We start from the raw sequence: 24,742 nt of genomic DNA, 5'->3' as shown, positions 1-24,742 counted from the left end.
AAGCTGACAGGGACAAAAAGCCACAGTGTTCATAGGTGGAGTGCTAGGAATGGGTGAGCGTATGGGTGAGCAATAAGCCCCCCAAGACTCTCCAGGACAGGTCAACACTGGTTCAGGTTTCGAAATGTGGGACAGAAATACTCACTGGTGGGGCAACTTTCCCAGCCATCTTCTCTGAAGAACAGGTGTGGTGACCACCCTCAAGAGTCCCTGTCCCTCAAGAGACCAAAGGATTCGCCCCCCCCAAGGATTCCCCCTATCACCCAGCATATCATAGGCCTTTTAATGGTTAGTGTCAGTTGTCAGTTTGACAGCATTCTGAATCACCTAGGAAGCCTCCAGGGACACCCTGGGGAAAGCATTCATCTTCTAAGCAAGCCTGTGAGAGATTTTGTTGATTATGTTAACAGTCTAGGTGGGCTACACGGTTCCTTGGCTTTGCTTCCTGAACTATACAAAAGGAAGAGAGGAGGGGAAACTGCACTCAAGATGTAACACGGGAGAGAAGAATAAATAAGGGGTGTGGAGACTGATGGGCACTCATTGTTTTCTGCTTTGCAAGTGCCTTGAGCTCCTGCCAGCAAGACTCGCCTGCCATGATGGGCTGTGCAAACCAGAATAAACCTGCCATTCCTTAAATGGATTTTTTTCTTCCTTTCTTTTTTCAGTACGAGCTGGGTCTGGGAGCAGTAGTGTATGCCTGTAACCCCAGAACGGTAAGAGGCAGAGGCAGGTGGATCTCTGTGAGTTCGAGGCCAGCCTGGTCTGCAAAGCCAGTCCAGCACAGCCATGACTACACAGAGAACCCTGTCTCAAAACAATAAACAAAACAAAACAAAACAAAAATAGGAAAGGAAACGAACCCTTCATTTCTGTAAAAAATAAATAAATAAAAGATAACAACAGAAGAGAGACATATTTCCCTGCCAGATATATAGGATCTCTGACTCTGACCCAATCCCTAGCCCAATATATGGCCTCTAAATTCTCAGTACAGTCTTACTGTTCTTGCTAACCTGCTCAGCACTCATCCTGTCATCTCCAAAATAGCATAGACCCAGGCAGTAGGGATAGGGACTCTGCATCTCCAAAGAGACCCAGCAAGCATTGCCACCTTCAGTTCTCATCACGCACACAAACATGTGCATATGCTCTCACACACTTGCCCATGCACACTCACAATCTCTGTCTTAAGCTTTCATGTATATACATGCACGTACATATGCAGAACTTTTCCCACAGGCAAGATTCAAGGTTATCTTCCTCCCTTTACTCTAAGATTGCCATTGCTGCCTCCCTTGCCGTCATATGTCCCTTTCCAATCACTCCAGGGCAAGGCCACTGGGGATGGGAAAGTACAAGCAGAGATAAAATAATAGACTTTGATCTGTCATCATAGAGAATGGCTGTCCTATCTAGGAGTCCCAGAACATGCTTATCTGTGACTTTGTGGGAGTCTTTGGTTGCGCAGTGACTAGGACACCCTGAATCTATTCTAGACTCGACTTCTGTTCATGGAATGGAGCCTTCAGCCTACTTTCTCAGGAGCCTAGATTTGTGATCACAATGTGCTGCAGAACAGTGTCCTCTAAGCATCGCAGCCATTCTCGTCTTAATAAGAGCAGTGTGACTCTCTAAAGAGCCAGTCAAGTTTGAGCTTGTTGGTGTTGCCTTATAGAAGTTGGGTTTGGAAGGGTCACTAGATCCTCACCTGAGTTTCTACTCACACCTTTCTGCAGAAGGTGTATTTCTGCCAAGCTCCATGTAGTTCTGTTTGAGCAACATGTGGTCCTGGGAGGTACTAGGGCACATAGAGTGTGGAAGGCTAGCTGAAGGGTGTTCTCCATCGATGCAGCTATATGGAAGCTACCTAGTACCGTGAGACTTTTGGTGACACAGCTACATTGGACTCACCCAAACTTGCCTGTGTAACTCTTTGCTCATACTTTGTAAGTTAGCTCAGTAAACTCATTGATTTGCCAAGCTGGACTTTGATGGACGCTGTAGGCTGCTCTCTTCTTTATGTTCTGTCTACTTATGTCTCTCCAAGATAAATTCACACAACAATGTGCATATGCTATGTGTGCACATCTGTGTGCATGGGCATTTGTACATTCATATGCACCTGAGTGTGCTTCTTTCTGGGCACAGACACACATCTATGGACGTGCCAGTCTATTCATATCTTCATATATGTACATATGTGAACACCTGTACATGTATATCTGAATGTACATGTGTATGCTATACATGCCCTTCTTTAGCTATATGTGTGTGCGCGCACACACACAAACACACACACACACACACACACACACACACACACACACACTTAAATAAATGTTAAAAATTTACATTTTGTATTTTGACTGGCCTGGCATAGAAGGGCAGGCCTATAATTCCAGCACTTGGAAGGCAGAGGCAAATGAATCTCTGTGAGTTTGAGACCAGCCTGGTCTACAGAGTGAGCACAGGATAGCCAGGGCTACACAGAGAAACCCTGTCTTGAAACTCCACACCAACCCCCCAGCAAAAAAAACCCACAAAGTATCTTCCAACTTGATGGCTGAACAACAAAAGCTTATTTCCTACAATTCTGGAGGTTAGGAGGTCCAAGAGCAAGGTGCCAGCAAATTTGCTTCATGGTTTATGATGGTTTCCATGAGAGATGGCCCCCATGGGCTCAGGCATTTGAACACCTGGTCCCTGGTGGTAGTGTTATTTAGAAAGGTTTAGGAAGTGTGGCTTTGCTAAAGGAAGTATGTCATTGGAGGCGGGCTTTTCATTTTCAACTTCGTGCTCCTGTTCCCATGTTTTCTGCTGCTGTCACACTTCCCTGACATGAGGAACCCTTAGCCCCTGCAACTGTGAGCCAAAATAGATGCCTTCTTCCATAAGTCACTTTTGGTCATGGCAACAGAATAATAATGACTAAATTGTGATAATTGTCTTCCTGTCCTACAGATGTCTCTCTTCTCAATGTGTTGAGCTCCCCTTTCTACAATTCCACAAGTTTCATCATAGAACTCCACTCCCATATGGCCTCTTCTAGAGCCTCTTAAGGTTTCAATTCTAAACTCATCATTTTGGATGTCTTCTCTGTCAGAACCTTTGGGTTATGAGTGCTGAGGCAGACACAAACATGTGCTCAAGCATATGAGTATTTCTGTGTGGAGATGTATTTATGTGTATCTATGTGTGGGCAAGCTGGCCATCAGTTGTCAGGCGTTAGATATCCTGAGTGGTCCTTCCTCTGCCCTTTTCCAGATAGGCATTTGGGGTTCTGGATTGTCTAGTCCTGATCATAGCCTCCCTGTAAGGATCAAATTGGTCAACAGAGTCAAAGCCAGAGCTCTCTGCCTGCTGGCTCTACAGCCTACGGGAAGTATTCATATCAATTACACTCTCTGCTTCTCCTCCTGGAAAACCCTTCTACTCCTTGAAATCTCAGTTCCAGAACCTCCTCCCTGTGATATTGTTACTTTTCTAGCAGCTTGAACCCTAGAAAATGTCATCACCCTCTTCTCTTAGTTCCTCAGGCCGCTCATAGAACCTAGCAAATGACATTTCATAGAGTTCTACCTCCATAGCTACCAAGGCAGAGTGTCCTCCTGGTTCCACTTAGAGCACCCACTGCACCTTTGTTGAGTGAGGGAAAGAATGTCTACTACTGTCCCATGAAGACTCAAACACTTTGTTCTTGGGGACAAAGTTCACTGACTAGTTTCTTCCACCAGTAAAAAACTCTTGGTAAGATTGAGCAATAAGGTCAGAAAACTACAGTGACTTAGCTCCTCACTCTGTCCAAGCCATTCCCTCACCACTAAAGGTTTCCAAGCTGGAATAGAGAGTGGGTGCCCTTCACAGAGTAGGACTAAGGCTCCATGCCACTACTGTCTCACACAAAGGCCTTCTCTTGTCTCCCCTGAAGAATACAGCTCTGGCATCCTGTGTAAATTTTGGCACAATAATAGATCCAAAGACTGAATGTCCATCCTCTGGAATGACAGGGACATATGAAGACCAAAGGGACAGAAGCTGGCCAGGGTCTCTAAGCAGAAGAGACTCTAGGAAACCCCACACCTATTGCAGGGTTTGTAGCCTGCCAAGAAGATGGAGCTTGTGAGCTGACTGGCCACAAGCTCTGATCTCTCTGAGTGGAGCCATAAAAGATGAGACCACCACAGCTGTGCCTCCCAGCTCTTCACAAGCCATTTGCCAGCACTGCAAAGTAATACGTCTACACATCACCAGCCATGCTTCTTATGAACGTTGAGAACCTTCAGTGTGCCTGCTGCAACAAATGCAAGAACATCCAGATCCTTCTGGAAAGGAGAACAGCCTCTATTGGTCCCCAGTGAACGCAGGGCACAAACAGCTGGCCTACACAGGGGCAGAGGCAGTCTGTGGAGGTTTCATTCCTTTACACTTTGTGGTGACTGGCTCTATGCCACACATTTCTTGAATGTGTAATAAAGAGTCAGATGAGAGTGCAGAAATAAAGGTTATTATCACACAATCACCACAGGCCTAGACAGGGCCTTCTTTCACCATATCAAGTCAATTAGTAGAATGCAGGGCCCATTTTCATTTTAAAGGATTTAATTAAAGTTCGGGTGCAACGAACATGCAAGCCGCCAATCTGTCTTTCAAGGTATGTCTTAGCTAGAAAGTGATGGTAATTCATGCTTATTTCTAGAATTATAATTCTTTGGAAGACATCAAAGGCGCTCTCCTCTATGTGCCTCACCATACCTGCTCTCCCTACTCGGCTGGCCCTTCCCTATTCTATCCTATTCTTTATGCCTCTCTTGCCATTAGTCAGCAGTGTTCAGATTTCTCCAGTGCTTCCTTGAGCAGCCAGGGCTGATCTGGAGAGGAACTTCAACCCCCAGACCTAACTTATGTGTTTCATCATTCACAAGACTCGAAACCCCTGGGTCAGCAGTCTTCACCCTCAGATTAAGGACCAAGCACAACAGGCTTGGGGTGTGCTGGGCTGACAATGGATAGCCTTTTTCCAGAAACAGATCTCCCACATGCCAGGTCCTGTGATTAGGACAGAATTTGGCAAAGTATCAGCCCCCATCCAGCTAGGCATGAGTTGCCTAAGTCAGACCTTTCCAAGATAGTGACAGCATGATACCTCTGTGCCTGGACAGTGCTGAGTACTGGGTGGGATGGGGTGTCAGCTGAGGATCTAAGCACCCTGGGATCTTAAAATGTAAGCAGAAGGCAGCCGAATGCAGTTGGGGCTCTGAAGTTAGATTGGGGCATTGTGTGGCTTTAGTCCATGGTTTCCCCATCTACCTAATGAAGACACTTCCTTCAAAGAACTGTGGGAGAGTTCTCAGAGTAATGAGCCAAATCAGCCTCCGCCCAAGCCAGAGAGGGCCTCTGTTCTCTTGTCAGGGCCTTGCAAGCTACCAGTGGGCCATAGGGGACCCGGAAGCTTACCCAAGACCCTCAGAAGTAGCATGCTCAGCACCAATCCAGGTGGGAGATTTCCTTGGGGTGACTCTGTGGACTTGCCCTGGGTCACTCAGAATCCCTCTCTAAAGTTCTCCTGGTGAAGATGGTGCCTGTCTAGTGCATGGTTCCCAAGGGTGCAGGATGCATCTCAGAAGCAACTAGTTCCAGGCTGGCTTGGATGGAAGCTGCCAGAACTTTCCCACTGGGTACCCAAGGAGCCACAGAAAGCCCTTCATTCCCCTGAGGCTAGCACAAGAACTGGGCCTTGCTCTGAGTCATCTTAAAGAGGGCATTCCTCTTAGACAGAAATAGGCCTGTGACTCTCTCTACCACCTGTAATGTTGGGCCGCTGTGCAAAAGAGCAGGTGAGAGATGGATCACTGGACACAGGCAGGCCTCTGGCCTGGTGTGGATAAATACAGGGATTTTGACAGAATACAGTATGACTATTATAGAGATTCCAGCACTGCCATAGCATTGAAATAGCTGTGTTCCACACAGCATAATGGAACATACTGCAGGGACACCATGTGTAATCCATCCACTTCTACTTTCTAGCTTGCTATTGACTGTCCATCGGGGGACAGGATGAGGTTGGACAAGGTCAAAGGGCAGGGTTTAAAAAGCAGATATCTATGTCATCAGAACAGAGATGGACAAAGGAGATTGTCCTGGAAAATCTCCCTGTGTCCTATGAGAGGTGGGAGCTGAAGGTCTTACAGAAGGCCCCATGACAGCAGAGGGGCCCAGAGGCCCCCAGCACAGGGCTCATAGTATTGGGTGAAACAAGACTCTTATGTGTAGTCCTGGTGGTCATGGTGCTGAAGGAGAAGGCCAGGGTTAGGATGGGGGAGGGGCTGCCTCTTCTTCAGGCCCAGTATAGAGTCTGGGGATAAAATTTCACAGATTCTGCCCCTTCTTCTCTGGACCCTAAAATAACAAGATGGAATATGAGAGCCTAAAGAATTCCTAGGATTCCTCCCTTGCCAAATTTAGCCCTGGAATGGTCCAGACAACTTATGATGGACTGCGGAGAATGTGTGGGTAACGACAGTGGGCCATCAATTCTTGCAAAGGCTGGCCTACTCATTCAAAATTACCAAGCTGATCACAGGCAAAATAGAGTACCAAGGACATGTGAGAAAGAGAAAGTATGAGATGGACCCGGTCACAGAGCTGATCCCAGTGTCCTGCTATGCTGTAGAATGGACAGCAAAGTGAGCTGCTGGGAGAATAAACTCTGTGCTTCAGAAGAGTGCATATGTTGTAGCATTAGCGAGATGGACAAAGTAGTGGATTCTGCTCCAAATTCTAGAAATGCAAAGGAGTCTGAGCCCTACTTCATAGAAAGACACAAAGCATAAAATACCAGACAGAAAAGGCACAAGAATCTAGCCCCAGGGATTAAGTGTGCGCAGGCCTATCTCCATCCTGACATTCCTGGTTTCCTGCTGGGATGTAGGGCTGCCCACCAGACATTTCACCCAAGGAGGGCACAGAGATGGCCTGGGACAATCCAGCAAGTGTTTATAACAGAGATAGCCAGGGACTAAGGGTAGCTGTTAAAAGGCCTTTGCTTTCATATTAAAATAATATGTAAAGTTAGTTTTCAGGAAGGGTCATGTTAGAAGAGGGCACAGGTGTGACACATCCACGCTGAATCCTGCAGTCATGAGCAGCATTGCTGTCCATCACTGGAATGCCTGCCAGGGATCATCACAGGACAGGCTACCTCACTCAGGGCTGGAGACAAGTGACATAGCGCCCTCCCTGTTTCTTTCTGACTGATGTTCCTCCTCGATGTTCTCCAGACTTCTTTATTCTGGGGAAACTAAATGCAAGGTCCCTGTTTCCTTCAAAACCAAGTGATTTTGGAGGAGCCATATTATTTCCTTTATAAACTTCACTTTATAAAGTCTAATTTGTGAAACACAGGCTTCTTGAACATAGGAAAGACCCACATTTGGTTGGTTTGATTCCCTCTACTTTCAAACGTAAACACAGCCACATGTGCAGCAACTCCTCCTTTGAGTTCCCCTGATCTAGCCCCAATCCCATGTGTTGGAGATTGCCAAGTGCATGCAGCAGCATTCTGGAAGGGAGAAAAGAAAGGCAAGCATGGTTGGTGACTTTCTCTAGTTGTCCATGGCTTGGTCTTCTCTATACATTGTCAGGGGCCTCAGTTGTGTTGCCAAATCTAACTGAAGGAAACCGGTGTAGGATCCAGTCATTGGTTAAGTTTTCTGGATGAATGATTAAAAAAAAAGCCAAGTTGGTAATAGATAGGAATAGGGGAGTGACATAATGGGAGGACATCAGAGAGAGAGAAAAACTGTACATAAGAAGGAAGACATCTGTGCTCAAATGTCCCAATCATCTCGTTCTAACCGCAGTTTTGTATGTGGTATCCCTCCCCTTCAGAGCTGAAGTAGAACCTCCTAGGTTTAGAAACATTCTTCCTCCATAGTCGGCTCTTGGAGGCTTTTATTTCTAGTCTCAGTTCCCTGATATATAGCAAGCATCAGAAAAATAGCAATGAATTTGATCTTGGTCATCATTCAATTTCCAATGTCTAGCATACAGCCAACAATTAAGAAGTGACATGTGACTGGCTTTATGGAATGGAAAAAAATGCTACTATGTAGAGACCTGCATACACTCTAAGGAGCCAGCCTTCTCGTAGAAGCCCACTGGGCCAGATGCAAGAACAGGAACTCGGGCTTCTAATCAAATCTTCCTGAGACTTCCAGTGCTGGTCTACCCAGGTTGACTTGCCCAGGCCAGCTTTTCTTTCTAAGTTTGATGTTAGTCATGGCTGTCTTCCTGGGTGTTTTCCCCTGTTAACATTGAGACTGTCATATCAGGCCAAAAGGGTCAGCCACTTCATCACTTCTCAGCCTGATGTCATATCATGTAAACTTAGACTCCCATGAAAGCATATCTCCTGTAGACTAACCTGACTGTCAATATGGAAGGTGCTTGGGAAATCATTACCACACAGTCTTGGGTTAGGGTCCACCTGGGCATGTATTTGGGGGTAAAGTCTAGTGTTAAAGATGCCAGGAAGGTATATAGGAAGTGTTAGAGCATAGTGGTCTGGAGACTTCACCACACAAACAGGCAGTGAGATTACCTCACCTATCCAACACTATTGAGCATACAAGCCTGGGAGACATGTAATAAGCTTCTTTAGGCAGAAAGGATCCCTGGCCAGATAGGTGCCAAGTCTGTGCTGACTTTAGGGAGCATCTTCTGTCAGTGGAAGACCTTGTCATGGGGGAGTGTACTACTCCATAAATCTGGAGCCAGATTCCAGGGTGCTGCCACCCTTGGACTTTAGGCTATCAGTTCCCAGGTTGCCTATAAGTACATCCTAGCCAAGTAGCTACCTCTATCCTAGTTCTGCCTTTGTCAGTGGCTGGTCTTTGTCTTTGGGTGGATTTCTTACCCTCTGAGTGCCTCAGTTTCATCAATGGTAAAAAAAAAATGCCCAGTGAACACATCAAACACTAGTCTGACATGGTTATAAAGGTATACTTTTGCTTTTGTTAGCACCTGCAACTGGTTGACATTGCAAAGAAGATAGTCCCCTTAGCAGTTTGGCTATCCTGGAACTAACCCACTTAAGGTTTTAGGAATAAGCCCTGTGTTCTCTGAGGAAGAAGAAAATCTGCCTCAGACCTGAAGCATCAATTCATGTCTGAGTTCCCAGCTACTCTCCTGCTCTACAAATTTCAAAACTGCCAGCCATGCAACTGTACAAACCAATCCTTTAAATGCATCTGCTATTTCTCTGGAGAACCCGGCCTAATGCAGTGGTCAAACATAAGGTGTTTCCAGTGGTATGTGGCACATCTATGGGGCACAAATGTGTCTGTTCATAGAATCCATGCCTGGCATCTTGAGCAGGGGCAAGATAGGAGAGAGCCATGCCTCACTCTTCACTCATCCCTAAGAAGGCTTCTGAACCCAGATGAGTTCTCTGCTTGGATGAGGACTAATAGAACATCCCAAATATCATTAAGTGGCTTTCAATCTCCACAGAGACAATAGAACACTAGAAATAAATAACTGTTGCCACCCTGGTCTTGCTTGAATGTGCCATCCATCTGCCAGTAAGCTGATTCAAATGCATATTCAAGGTTGGTGGGGTAAGGAATGAGCCTAACACTGAGTCTCTATGAAGCTCCCAGGGAATATCCAGGGGACAGATCCTAGAACTCCACTTCTGTAGCCTTGCACTGGACAACATACTACTGAGAGACTCTGGAGTTACTCCTTTCACCCTTAATAATGCGAGTAGTTGAGGTGACCTTGGGTAAGACTTGTCACTTCTTGGATTTCTCTACCTTCACCTTTACAAAATGGATACGTTAAATTAGACCTGTGGACAATTTTTTCATATATTTATTAATTTAATCTCTTTACAACCTAATCTCAGGCCGCTCCTTCCTCTGTTCCTGGTCACGTACTCTCACACCCTACCCCCATTCCTCCCGTTCCTTTTTCTAAGGGAAGGGGAGGTCGCCAAGGGGTATGAACCCACCCAGGCACCTCAAATCACAGCAGGACTAATCTCATCCTCTCCCACTGAGGCTTGACAAGGCAGCCCAGGTAGGGGAAAGGGATCCAGAGGCAGGCAACAGAGTCAGAGACAGCCCCTACTCCAATTGTTAGGAGTCCCACATGATGTCCAAGCTGCATATCTGCTATATATGTATAGGGGATCTAGGTCCAGTCCAGGCATGCTCTTTAGTTGGTGGTTCAAATACAATTCTTTTTAACACTACTTCTGCCTGACACTCTACAAAGAATATTTTTGTATCTACACCTGGAAAAATTGTTTACTATATCTCCCTTCCAGAAAATTTAAACCATGCATTGAAAGTAAAGGACCTTAGACGTCATGCTGAAGCAGAAGTATAACACTATTTAACCTCCACTAATCGAGACCTCCAAATGATTTTGATGTCAGAATCCTTATTTCTTTGAATCCATATCAGGTGGAAAATCATATGCTGTACAAAACATTTCGAGAAATAGTGCCCCTGAGAAAGTTTTAAAGCCCTTACAAGTTCAACAGGTTCCAATATATTAATTTACACAAAAGTCATAAATCTGGAGGCCTCCCATTAATTTCATCTCCTTGATGGTTTACTATGGATCATAGCTTGGATTCTATAACTATGATCAAAACTTCTTGACAGTGGCCTAGAGACATGCGAGTAGCAACCATTTGAAGGCCTAGACTTGCTTTTTGACTGAAAGTGGGCTGCAACAAGAAAGGTTGGAGGATTATAGAAGCTTTTTAAAGACCCCACCCAAATATTGGACTTCAGTCAAGAAAAATGTGCAAAAACACACTTGTACTAATATGCGTAATGTTCTGTGCTGAAACTCAGGGGTCTCCTAGGTAAACTGAAGGCCTTCCTTGGTTTCCTAAGGACAGCCAATCTTAAGAAGCCCTGGAATAGCCTGCAGCTCTCTGATACCATTGATCTCCAAGAAAGTTGAGATGTTTTACTTGCCTAGTGTGAAGTTAAAAAGGGTCAGAAGGAGAAAGTAGGGTCAGCTCTGCCCTTTAAAAATGCCATTCTAACAGGGCCCTGGGACAGGCGCTTACTGTCTTCTGGCCCTGGCTAAATTTGGAAAGCAGCAAAAGTTACAGGAGTACATTGGATAAGAAGGCCAGTCTCAGGCTGCTCCTGAGAGGTTGGAGCATGGCCGGTATTAATCACAAAGATAGCTTCTTAGAGGTGGGGCTTTGGGCTGGGATTTGAAGAATGTGGGTTGTGGCTTGGGGGATCTAAGACCAGTTGTTGCTTGCATGAGGAACAATTTAGGCAGGAGTTTAAAGGTGGAACGGGGGGTACATATGAGGGGTACAGTAGGATGGAAGCCAAATATGGGTCAAGTGCAAGGTACATGTACACTTGCTGCATTTCAGCCTGCAAAGAGAACACCTATCCTGCATTCAGACAACACCCCCAGACTCTGTCCAAAGGCTGCAGTGTCTATCTCTACAGGCAGGTAGGGCAGGTGGAGCTCCCAACTCGATCCCTCTGGAATTTCCTGCAGCAGCTGCCCTGAGCCTTTGCCATGAGCTGCCTCTAGTCCCATCCTCCTACCTACCCCAACTGTACCAGCAGCAGCCTCAGTTCAGGGTTTTCGGAAGAGAAATAACCTTCATCTAGAGGTTTCCATCCTCCCAGCCCCGTCCACATTCCCACACATTTTCTTCCTGTCTTCCCCTTCTTTTTATCCGGTTTCAGGGAAAGTAGAGTTTCTCTCTCTCTCCCAGCAGATGGCTAATATATTCCGTGGACCTTATTTTTCTACTCTCTCCTGTCAACTCCAAAACTGTACTTCTTTTTAGTAAGAAGGTTCTGTTTTGGCCATCTCTGCTCTCTCCATACCTCAAGCCATTCCAGCCCCAGATTCTGAAGCTGAAACATCCAGTGACCTTTCAAGCCACCTTTTTCTACATCCCTACAAAATAATTTCCCCACATACTAATGCCCACCACTTTCTACTCATGGTCCTTATATCACACAAACCATTCTTGTGAAGTACAGCTCTTCCCCAGACTCCGGAGGGCTACTCTCATCTGCAACATTTCTGTTGCCCTGGGAGCATGCACAGAGCAATGCAGGGAAGTCAATACGAGAAATGTACCATATGGGGCTGAAAAGATGGCTCAGCTGGTAAAGTGCACAGCATTAGGCCTTGAATTTGATCTGCAGTACTCAAGTGAAAAAGAAGAAGAGAAGAAGAAGAAGAAGAAGAAGAAGAAGAAGAAGAAGAAGAAGAAGAAGGAGAAAAAGAAGAAGAAGAAGAAGAAGAAGAAGAAGAAGAAGAAGAAGAAGAAGAAGAAGAAGAAGAAGAAGAAGAAGAAGACAGTCATGGTGGTGTGTTTGTAAATCCAGAACTGGGGAAACAAAAACAAGCAAATATGTGTTAATTTGTGAGCTCTCTGCCATGAAAAAATGCCCCCAAAAACAAAAACAAAAAACAAAAAACCAGAAAAAACCCACAATGACAACAAAAAACAAAGGTAGATGGTTTCTGAGGAAAGAGTCTGAAGACTGACTTCTGACACAAACACACATATACACAGATGTGCCTCTACACAATTTATACACACACACACACACACACACACACACACACACACACACACACACTCATGAAGGTCTTTATATTTATAACAAATAAAACTCGCATGGTACTAACACAAAGCCAGAAACAAGTCAATGGAATGGAATTGAAATCCATGTAGCCTCAGCCATGTAATTGTTGAAAAAAAAGGCCAAAAACATATGTGGGAGAAAAGATACATCTTATTCAACAAATGGCATGGGGAAAACTTGATATCTGCTTACAGAAAAATGAACTCAATCCCTATCTCACCCTGCACAAAACCAACCCCAACTTGATAAAACAGAAGACTGAAACTCTGAAACTCTTGAAGAAAATATAGGAAAAACATTTCAAAATATAGGCATAGGCAAGGACTTTCTGAAAAGGATCCAATTGCTCAAGACACAATGCCAATAATTGATAAATGAGTTTTTATGAAATTAAAATGCTTCTATAAAACAAAGGAAACAAGTGAAGAGACAACCTATAAAATGGCAAAAAAATACTTTGCAAACTATACAATTGTCAGTGGAATAACTAAATCTTTGGCTAGAGAGATGGCTCAGTAGTCATAAACACTAACTACTCTTCCAGAGGACACAGGTTCAATTCCTAGCATCCTCATGGCAGCTCACAACTGTCTATAACTCTAATTCCAAGGGAACCAATGTACTCTTCTGGCTGCCACAGGCAACACACACACACACACACACACACACACACACACACACACACACACACACAAATAAATACAAACAAACACACAGACATAGCCACACATGCAGGCAGAATATTCACACACATAAAATAAAAATTATTAGACATATTTTAAAATGAAAATTATTCTAAAAATTAAAAACTATCAAGAACTCAAACAACCCAAGCAATAAGTTGGCTAATGATATGAAAAGCTAGTTTTCAGAAGATAAAATATAAATAGCCATTTAGCACCAAAAAATATTCAGCCTCTCTTGTCATCAGAAAAAAAACCTATATTGAGATTCCCTCTCATCATACTCAGAATGATAGTCATTAAGAAAACTAGTTAAACATACTTGTGACTATATAGATGAAATCCATGTTCACTTCTAGTGGAGATGTAAACACAGGAGCCACTATGGAAGTCAGTACAAAGTTTCAAAAACCTAAAATACATCTACTGTATTAAATCAGTAGAAGAAATTAAAGGAACTTATTGGAGATGAAGGGAAGTGAAAGCCATGACAATGGTGGAATATGGCCAAAATACATTATATACTTGCACAAAAATGGCCCCATGAAACTCAGCACCAAGCACAATGAATACATGAAAGGAAAAAGAATCTGTTTACCCATTTGGCTGCCATAGAAGACTGCTTACACGTCCATGACTGTGTACAAAGCCACTTGCAATGCATCCCAAGATCATCTATGGGATTCTAGTACCCCCACATGTCAATGTGCACAATTTTGAATGCTGCACGAGGTTCCACAATGAGCTATATTGACAGCCAAGAATATCCAAGATCAGGAGGTGGGAAGCAAGCCCACCTGTAGGGAAGTAGCAGACTTCACAGAACTTATCGGAGTAGCAGAGAGCTGCTACACTAGGGACAGATTAGTCTACGAAGGTCTGAAGTGAGGCAGAAAACATTTCTGAGGTCTCATCCCTTTTACCACTCAGCTTTTTTTTTAATTAACATGTCCTCAAGTATTCCTTGAGACAGCAGCCACCAACTCATAGTATAATTCCATTTGTGATGACATCTTAGATAAGACTTTAATAAATTATTCTATTAGGCATGCTAATATTGAGTGATTGGGTACAAAGTAATACCAGTAACTCTTGTGTCTATTATTATACTTCCTTTGCCATAAAGTGTGCCACTTGATCTGAATAAACACTGTGGAGAACAGCACAATTCTGTGTATAGATCCGGAAATCTGTAGGTGCTGGCACAATGGTGATGACCAAGCCACCATGGACGTGAAAGGTGAATTCGTATGTGTAGTAGGGATAACTTACTTTAAAGACTAATTTTTGTCCCTTCTAAAATGAAAAAGGCCCAATATATACAATCACCAAGTGCCTAGTTTGTCCTCTGGAGGATCCTGCATTCTGCTCTACTGCTAACAGGCAGACGCGCACACTGGTACTGCTAGAACAGTCTTGGTGAGAAAGAAGAATCATGTTGCTGTTGGCTTCAACCTTTGATGTACCCCTGCCACATGAACAATTCGTTCATAGGTGTTGTTTAGAAATTTCTCTATAACTTGAAGTAATATTTTCTGGAGGAATAAAAGTAGAACACACAACTTATAAGACTCCAGAAACCCCTACAACTTATAAGGCTTGGGAAGCTAAGAATATTCAGAGTCCCAAAGCAAACCTGTGAGAAGATGGCTTCCCAGATATTAGTACTTACCGCCAAGCCTGGGAAACTGAGTTTGATCCCCTGAACCCATGTGGTAGAGTGAGTGAATTGACCTTCCTATCTTGTCTTCCAGCTTCCTCATACATGCCCTAACACACACACACACACACACACACACACACACACACACACACACACACGCACGCAAACACACGTTATTAATAATACAATTTAAAAGATTCACATGGGCCCTCCTTGAGATTCTATAGGCAAAAACATGTAGCAATGCTAGGAATGGATGCCACGGGGATGTAACTTCTATTATCAATGCTGGCTTGGCTTTCTCAGTAATGTGGTTGCCTTTAAGTCATTTGTACTCCTGTAAGTAGCTCCTCACCCATCCCTCCATAATTTACTCATTGCTTCAACAATTTCGAATTAGGTGGAATCATTTCTTTGGTCTGTTGGTGCTCTATCTGGGGTGAATATATTTGTTCACAGCTCCCTAGAAAACGTCACCCAACAATGGATCTAGTGTACCAGCCCTGGAGAGCATCTTACTCAGTCTGTCTTAATAAAAAAAAAAAAAAAAAAAAAAAAAAAAAAAAAAAAAAAAAAAGGTTATCCTGCTGAACTTAGAAAGTGTGCCTGTATGCTGAGGCATAAAGTAACCCAAGATTTATAGCTACTCTCATAGCCTCATCTAGGCATTCTTCTCCAGACATTCAACTATCACTTTATAAGCATGCTTCTTACTAGTGCCCTAGTTAACTAGTATTTGTGTTTGTTTTGACTTCTGTAACAACGTTCTATAGACTGGGAGGCTTAGATATTTATTGACTTATAGTTTCTGGAGGTCATAAAACTGAGTCTGATATGAAGGCATCAGGAGGTGTTGATTTATCCAGAGGACTATGTGGGAAATGTCTGTTCTCACTCTCCTCTTAGCTCATAGGTAACCATATTATCTTTGCGTCTCTTCATATTGTCTTCCTTCTAAATATATTCTGTGCCCAATTTTCTTTTTATAATGACATTACTCATGTTAAATTAGGGTCCATCTTACTCCTGAATGAGCATGTAATAATTAATTACATGACCAGTGACCTCACTTCCAAATAAGGTCATGTTCTAAGGTACTAAAGCTTAAGGCCTGAACATATGGAATTGAAGAAATAGGTATGATTCATTCTGTGACAACATACTAGCCCAATTGCCACTGCCCAGTGGTGTATCCTTTTAGGGGCCATTTCTCCTTTCATAACCAGTTGATCATCAACACTACTGTTTTCAACTCTACCACAGATGTATATTTCACTTCACCACTGTCCTTTAGGCCATTGCACAGAAGAGTTTGAAATGCAACAATAACCATTTTTCTTGTTTCATCCATTTGTTCTACTGTCCTATCTGAGAACAAAGCCCAGATTATTCTATTCCCCACAAGCTGGTCATAGGGAAACTTCATAAGGTCAAAGGTATTAGATGCATTAACAAATGCAGTGGCATATGTCTGTTTTACCTGCTTCTATGATATACTTGACCCTATGGATCCTTCTTGGGTACAAAGTGAACTATTTTTCTAATACAATGGGTTGCTAGTATTAAGTGGTTGACCTTATAACTTAATATGTTTAATCATCTAGCTTGTGATGGCCAAGCATAGTCTTGTACTTAGGGTGCCATAGTAGAGTCCTAATTCTCTACCAGAGCCTAGTAGACACTCAGAAAATGTTTTAAAATAAGAGAGCAATTCTCTGCCAAAAAAAAAAAAAAACCCTGTGGTGTTCCAAAATCCTAACTTCATTTTTACTTCCTTACAGCTTGCCAAATATTCCATACAAAACTTTCTAGCACTATTGTGTCTAAGGTAGCCCTAGGTCAAATGACAGAGTAGCTTGAATTTTTGTATAGACCCATTATAGGGTCCCATCATATTCTTCTCCAGGTGCCTTTAGCAATACATGAGCTACTTTCATCTGAGCCCCTTGGCCTCAAGCAAACTGATAGAACTCCAGAGGCAGGATGGCTTCGATGTGCTCCATCCCACAACCCTAGGAAACCACAATTGAAAATCAATAATCATTAATAAATAGCTAAGTAATGTTACACTTGCAGGGTTGCCATTTCATTAATAGAAACAAGCCATGAGCAGAAAGCAGGTGGCACTGGCATGAAGTTTGGCAAGGGACAGAAAGTTCTGTCCTCTGTCAAAGGTAGGAAATGCTCTGTTTGTCCTCTACCCTGCTGAAGAGAAAGGTGGCTTCTGTTCTGATCTTCCAGCCCGTGCTTGGGGTTATACAAGCTTCTTGGGGGTTCTTTTCTTTTCTTTTTTATTCTCCTAGTCATAAGAAGTTCATGGAGTAGCACGGCTCAGCTCAGTGCTTCCTGTAAAATGGCATGTTGCCATGTTTGCTTTTTAAGAACAGGGAGCTAGTGTGTGGCTGTCACTTTACATACATACCAGGGCATGAAATGAACATCTATGGGTCACGGATAGGGACAGGAGCAGGACAGTAAGCAGCACTCATTCTCAATGCCCAATGCAATTGTCAGTGTGACACTCTACTGAGCTTGAATTTTCACAGCTCTCAAAGCATGAACTGAAGTCCTCTTAGCTAGGTAGGCATTTGCCACCCATCAGGTCCAGAAGATTTGATTACTACGACTCATTTGTTTTGCCTGCAGTGCAATGTGATGCCAGCCTGTTTGATCCAGTGCTGGGCATAAAGTTTCAGGCACACAGCATTGAGATGGAAATTTGGCTACAGCAAAGGCACTGATTTTACCTTCTTCTCTGAATCTCCCTTCTCTGAACCACAGGGACATTTCAGTCTCATGTAAGGTGCACACTCTCTTCCTCCTGGCTACTTCCCAATACCGTAATTTCCCATATAGTGCCATTTTAGAAGTGCTTTGAGCAACATCCCAGAAGCACAAAAGTTTCTATGCATCTCAGACTCGAGGCACTGACACAGTGATGAGGTGCTCACAGAGGATGCTCACACAAATTCAGGCATCCTCTCACCTCACTTGCTTCTGACTCAGGAGAAAGAGCCAGAAAGACAGAGGTCTCAGTCTACAAAGAATAATGGAGTCAAGAACCCAGGGTACCATACTCCAGACAATAAATCTTGCCATTGTGTAGGGCTGGCATTGCTTTACACCTGGCCCCACTAGCCATTTAGAGACCCACATCCTGAAGTATTTACTGAAGTCATACTATGGATAGGACAGGAGTGAAACTTGCTTTTCTGAAATCTTGTTCCAGGCCAGGCAAGCAGGATTGAGCAGGAGCAGGTGCTCAAACACCTAGTTAAGCTTTGCTTATCTCTGAATAATGGCTGCCGTTTGGCAGCTATGAACACACTGAGTTTTCCATACTAACTTTGTGAGGTAGGCCTGTGTTACACCTAAGGAAACAGAAGCACAGCAGGTATAATAAGTATGCTGCTTGAAGTCACATATTTTATAAGTGCTAAAGCCTGGAGATTGAGGGCTTGCTTTCTTACTATGCTGTTATCCTACATAAGGTCAACCTCACTATCAAATAAACTAATAACTGTGAGGTATCAGTACCTGTGGCTAAGAGTCCCTCCAGATCTCAAGTATATGACATAAGCTGTCTCTAATGACTGATATAACTGTTCATTCTCCCTCCTCTTTTGAAGAGTGGAAAATCTAAGTCTATTGCTCTGCACACTGAAGGTGTTCAGGAAAGTTTCTTTTGTGCATTTGACAAACCACTAAGATAAAGTCTTAAAAAATTATCCAGTCCACTGGGTGTGGTAATCCCAGCACTTCGGCAGGAAGAGGCAGGTGGATCTCTGTGAGTTCGAGGCCAGCCTGGTCTACAAAGCAAGTCCAGAACAGCCAGGCTACACAGAGAAACCCTGTCTTGAAAAAAAATTACCCAGTCCTTTGTTATCAAGAAGCACTGGTGCCTGAATTCAAGGAACACCCATTCTACAGAGGAGGTCAGAGGACTGGCATTTCTAAGCAGCGAAATGGATACCCTGACAGCACCTTTCACAAAGCAAGGGGCTCCTTACCCTGGGCCAGGAAGGGACCAAAGAAACCCTCTCATATGTGGAGTTAAGGCTCCACCCAGGACTCAGTAACTGCAGTTATGTGCCACAGTGATCAGAGAAAGAAGGGCCCCTTGATGCCTAGAGAGAACAACTTGTGCACAGTGTGGATGTGTGAAAGAACAGCCTGCTTCAGAACAATTTGAGGTTTGCTGTGTCCATCACATGGGTTGTCTTTGTGAATGCTGAGGACAAGCCTGGAGGGCAGAGCATCAAGTGAGAGAGGTTGTTTCTCCAACCTTGAAACTGGAAGAGATATGACCTACTAAATTTTAGACTTTATCACCGGGAAGCACCCCTTTTTTCCTTCCCACTTCTTCCTTTAGATTGGGAATATCTGTCTTCTGCATGTCCTACCATTACATCTGGGAAGCAGGTAACTTACTGCTTGGTTTCAAAGGTTCGCGGATAGAGAGTAATTTGGTACTAGGATGGGTTGGTTAACTGTACTCCAAATCTCACCTTTGCCTAAATGACATGGCATTTGGGCAACAGTTTGGACGGAAAGAGCTGGTGCTAAAATGAATTACAGCTATGGGAGATGTTGAAACACGTTAACTCTTGAGAAGCAGGTGGCAGGCTGCTATGGATTTAATTGGGCCTCCCCTGTTCACATGTTGACCTGTTAACCTCACTTTAGTACTTAAGCATGTGACTTTCCTGAAAATAGGGTCGTTAGCTATGTAGCCAGTTAAGATGAGGCCATTTGGAACAAGGATCATCCCAACTTCCTATGTCTAGTGTCTTTTACAAAAATGGGAAATGTGAACACACAGATAGACTTTGAAGAAAGATGATATAAAAGAAAGGCCCAGGAAGAATCCAGTTGTTTTCAAGCTAGGGAGGGATCCAAAACAGATTCTCTCTCACAGACCTCAGAAGGAATTAACCTGAACACTAACTTCTTCTCATGTATCAAACTTCAAAACTCTGAGACAATATGCTTTTATTGTGTAAGCCCCGAGCCCAAGCTACACTGTGGTATTTTTGTTGTGGAAGTCTTAGAAAATTAAGACAGCTTTTGGTATTTTGCAAAAGGACCACATTAGATGGAGAATGCACGTTCAATAGAGAGATGAGACTTCAGCCTAAAAAGAAATAAGCTGTTGTTGATATATTTTAGGCAGATAAGGACCGATGTTCTAAAAATTAGCCAAGTCCCTCATGTTGCGCTGACCTCAACAAGAAAATTATTTTTGTTGCTACTTCATAACTGTAATTTTACTACTGTTAGGAACTGTAATATAAATATCTGTGTTTTCTGATGGTCTTAAGGTAACCCCTGTGATAAGGTCATTCAACCTCAGAGGGGTCACGACCAATAGGTTGAGAATCACTGGTCCAGAAGAAAGTGCATGGCCACCTAAGTATAATCATAATATTTAATAACAGTAGTGGCATGACAATCATCATAACATAAAATCAAGCACGAGAGAAAATGATGCAATCAAGAATAGGGAAAACAACAAGAGCATGAAGTGGTATAATGTGACAGATTGGTTTTTACCATAAACTTATTTTTTATAAGTAGGAGTACATTCTAAACTAGCAAATAAAAGTAATAAGAAATGGGATCTGGTGATATAGCTATCAGTGGAATGTTTGTCTAGCATGCACAAAGCCCTGGGTTTGACCAACAGCACCACATAAAAAACAGACGTGGTGGTACAGTCCTGTAATACCAGCACTTGGAAAGCAGAGGCAGACAGATCAGAAATTCAAGGTCACCTTTGGCTATATATCGAGCTTGTGGCTGCCCCAAGCCACATGAGACCCTCTCTCAAAAATGTGATAAATGCCTAATCATGTAGCATATTTTATACTAGATGCAACTGTCTTTACTTTTCTGTGACTGGCAATATCGTTCATTTGCTTGTACCAGCATCACCACAGACATGAGCAATGCATTGCGCCAGTTTTAATGTCTATGGGTTACATGAACTGTAAGTTCCAGTATAATCTTCCAGAGATATGCTGTATATTACGTCTGTCACTGACCTATATGGCCCATGCTCATACTGTCCTAGGTGATTGACTTGTATTATTGTATTTAGTTATTATAATGCTTTAATGTGGTGAGAAATATTGTTTTCTACATTTCACATGCTAGCAAACTTTCCCAGGCAATCCATAGTTACTCATCAGTGGGATCAAAATTGGCACAAGGCCACCTGGCTGCATGTAATGCTAAGCTGGTAAGTGTTTATTAACCCACTCTAATTTGTTGCAAATGCCCATTTCTTGGTGTAACTATTTCGATCACAAGCAATTTCAAGCTAGCAATGTCTCACCGACAAGCTGACAAAATTTCTGCAAATATGATAGGCCCTTGTCATAAGCTGAGGCAGACCAACCACTGAAGGACGAGGCACTGAGGAGCCCTAAGTATGAAATGTATACTTTCCTCCCCTCCTCCCTGGAAAGCTTTGCGCTCCTGGAGTGTTTCTGAGGCTGCTGCATCCCAGGCTGCTTAGTAAATTCAAATCTTTCCTCCTACAACCTGACTATTCTTTCTGAGCTCGCCAGATGGGAGGCACAAGGCCATAGTAGGGATGTCCTTAAGCTTCAGTGCCTTCAGGTTGTGTGGGGCACCTGGGGCACCTGGGGCACCTGGGGCACCATGTCTGTGTTTCCTCTGGTCAATATGTCTCCTGGTGTTGGTTCATATTAACCTTCTACTTGGTTGTACTGATGGGGCCGCAGCATCTCAGCTGGTTGCCAGGACAGCCACAGGCCAGAGTTTTGCTGCTTTGTTTCCCTTTTTTTTTTTTAAATCACAAAGTCACAATGGTCTGAAGGGTCCTAGAGCAACGGATAGAGCTTCTTCCCATGTGGGGCTTGAGTAGTGCCTGCACTGTGGGGAAAATGTCATAGCATGAAAATCAATAATTACTAAGACATCTGCATAATTTTGTCTACACAAGTGCTTTGACAATGTCTTTCAGTCTTCTGCACAGAGCTGGAGGACAGCTTCCAGCCATCTGGCTCTATGTTAATTCCCTAAATTGTTTACCCATGTCTGTTTCAAAGGCTGTCCCCATCCTTATCTATGCTTTAATGATTTACCTATGGCAATCTGGAAAGCTGAGTTCATGGGAAGCAAGGAGTAGAAGGAAAAAATTGACTTTTAGCCACAATTTCCTGGCTTTATGGTGAAATCAATGCAAGCCATTCTACAGCTCCTTAATTAAATGTTCACTTGCTAATGTGGGCTTAAAAAAAGCTAAATGTTTTTATTTTTTTAATCTGTGGAGTAGCCAGGAAATTACAATCAATATTTTAACTATTTCCTACTTGTTTCCACTGTGTTTCTTAGAAATGCTTACTGTCAGTGACATTCCAGAGAAAATTAAAATTGCTTAAGAACTCAGGGAAGAGAAACAACTCAATTCGTTCCTAGGGACTTTCTTCCATAATTCCTAATGCCCTCTGTGATGCTGGATTCTGCCTCTTCATCTGGCTCCAACTCACCTTTTACCAGACATCCAGGGCACTTGCAAAGAAGCCAGGCAACAGCAGGGGCTTGGGCTTAGCACAGATCCTGAGTTGCCACTTGAATGTGCTGAATTTTGTTAGATTCACCACCGGTCTCCGGTCTCTAATAACCACAACAGCACCCTTTTATTTGAGCGCTAATGGCCAGTGTCTTGGTTCCTTTCACATTAACTGTAATGAAATATGTGGCAGAAACAACTTATAGGAAGATTTTAGCTTAGTGTTTCTTAGGATTAGTTCACTGCATGGTTGTTTGTCTGTCCCTTTGTGCTTGGGGACAAAGGGACAAGGCAGGTGGAATGTTTGGCAGAGGAGAGATATTAACTTTGTGGTTGACCAAGAGTCAAAGAAAGTCAGGAAGCCAGTAGGGATAACATACATCTACCAGCTCCACACAGTGACCTACTTCCTCTACCTAGGTCTGACCCCTAAAAGTCTCCCCATCCCGTGAGGAGCAAGCATTCAAACCATGAGCACAGCAGCTGGGTGACCTAAAAGCAGGAGGGATCTACAATCTTGACACTACCAAAACAAGGCAGAAACTACTAACAGTATTTCAGGTTACAGCAATAAACATGACATTTGTGAGACTGGGCACTTTGGAGTTAGCACCATGGGCAGCAGTAGGCAACCATTAAGAGGTTAGGGAATAAAGGGTGAAGATTACAGCAACTGGGTATGCTTTCTGATTTTTATTCAAAATGTGAGTTTTCTCTGGGCTCTGCCTGGGCACCCCCATGGCCCCTCCCCGACAGAATTCCAGTGGTTACCCAGTTAACCACCCCCCATTTGTTATTTGAACTTTCGAACACTTGCCATATGTTCACAGGAATATGACTGAATAACAGGTGGCTGCTGATTGTTTTCAAATCCATGAAGTTCCAGGTTTGGGTCAGACCAAATGCAGGGCCTATATGTGCCTTGGAATATTGCCCCTGGAGTCCAATAGCTCACCCTCAGCACTTTGACAGCCTCTCAGTAGCAGAGCTAGGACCTTTCTGGGGTAGGGGGCTCAGTTCATTGAGACCTTTCTTTGTCTATACTGACCAGCCAGCCAGGATGGTCCACTAAGCAGGTGGGCACACACAAAGCTTTGAGATGCAATTGCTTTGTGCTCTGCCACCTTTCTGAGCCTAGCATGCCATTATCTAGAGCCAGATACATATATTCCTGCAAGTAAAGCAAAGTATCTAGGAAAATAGAGGGGTTTTGCTATTAGTTTAAGACTCAGTACTGCATTGTGGGTGACAAAAGAACCCTGGGTGTCTTCATTCTTTTACTCAGTGAAGAAAACGACCCTCTCCTTTTTAATCAACCTTGGACATGCTTTCTTCCAACAAACACAGGAAAACCATGTTTCCAACAGTAACTGATAGAAGTATTCACTGTACCTCTATAGTTACTTCTAAGACAGACACCTATCTGTGCCCCTTGATGACATGACAAGGCTAGTTCCATAGTGGCGCTCAGACTAAGCTCTTTGCTTGACCTTTATCCTTCTTAACATTTGTTTAGGTCAAAGGCCTCCTGAAAATGTGATGACAGGTATGTGCTCATTTTCCAGGGTGTGCACAATCCTGTGGCCAGCCTCCCCTCCCCCAGTCTCTTAGAAAGCTCCAGGAAAAACAGAATCCATGTATTGTCACTAAGTAGAGATGCTACACGAGTCAGAGTGGGCACCACAGAGGTGCACACAGCAGGCCCAGAGCTGCCCTCCTGAGATATAACTTACAGAGGCCAGCTGCTGGTGAGTGCTGGAGAGAAAACAAAGCAGGGGAAGGGAGAGGAAGTGCCAGAGATGGGCGTAGGGCTTTGAAACATTACACAGGGGGACCAGGTGACATTTCTATTAAGACTAAAGGAAATGTGGGAGCTGGGGGAAGTGAATTCCAGCCCTAGTGGAAGAGCTAGCGCAAAGGCCCTAAGGTAGACAAGTACCTACCTAGCCTGTTGAAAAAGGGTCAGGAGGCCCATGCAGGGTGACTCAGTGATGGAGGAAGCAGGGAGATGTGCCCCACTTGGCTTTCAGAAGCCCCTCTTCAGCATTGTGCACAGTGCTATGGGAAGCCAATATAGCATTTTGCCCAGAAGAAAGCAGAGGAGTCTACAGGAAGGAAGAACCGGGGCCTCCTTGCTCCTGGAGCAAACCAGTAGGAGGGTGCAGGAGGCTGGAAGCAAAGAATATCCACAAAA

This window comes from Acomys minous (genome assembly GCF_964271855.1).
Source record: "Acomys minous genome assembly, chromosome: 7".
NCBI lineage: Eukaryota > Metazoa > Chordata > Mammalia > Rodentia > Muridae > Acomys > Acomys minous.
Note: the sequence above shows the minus strand (reverse complement) of the source record.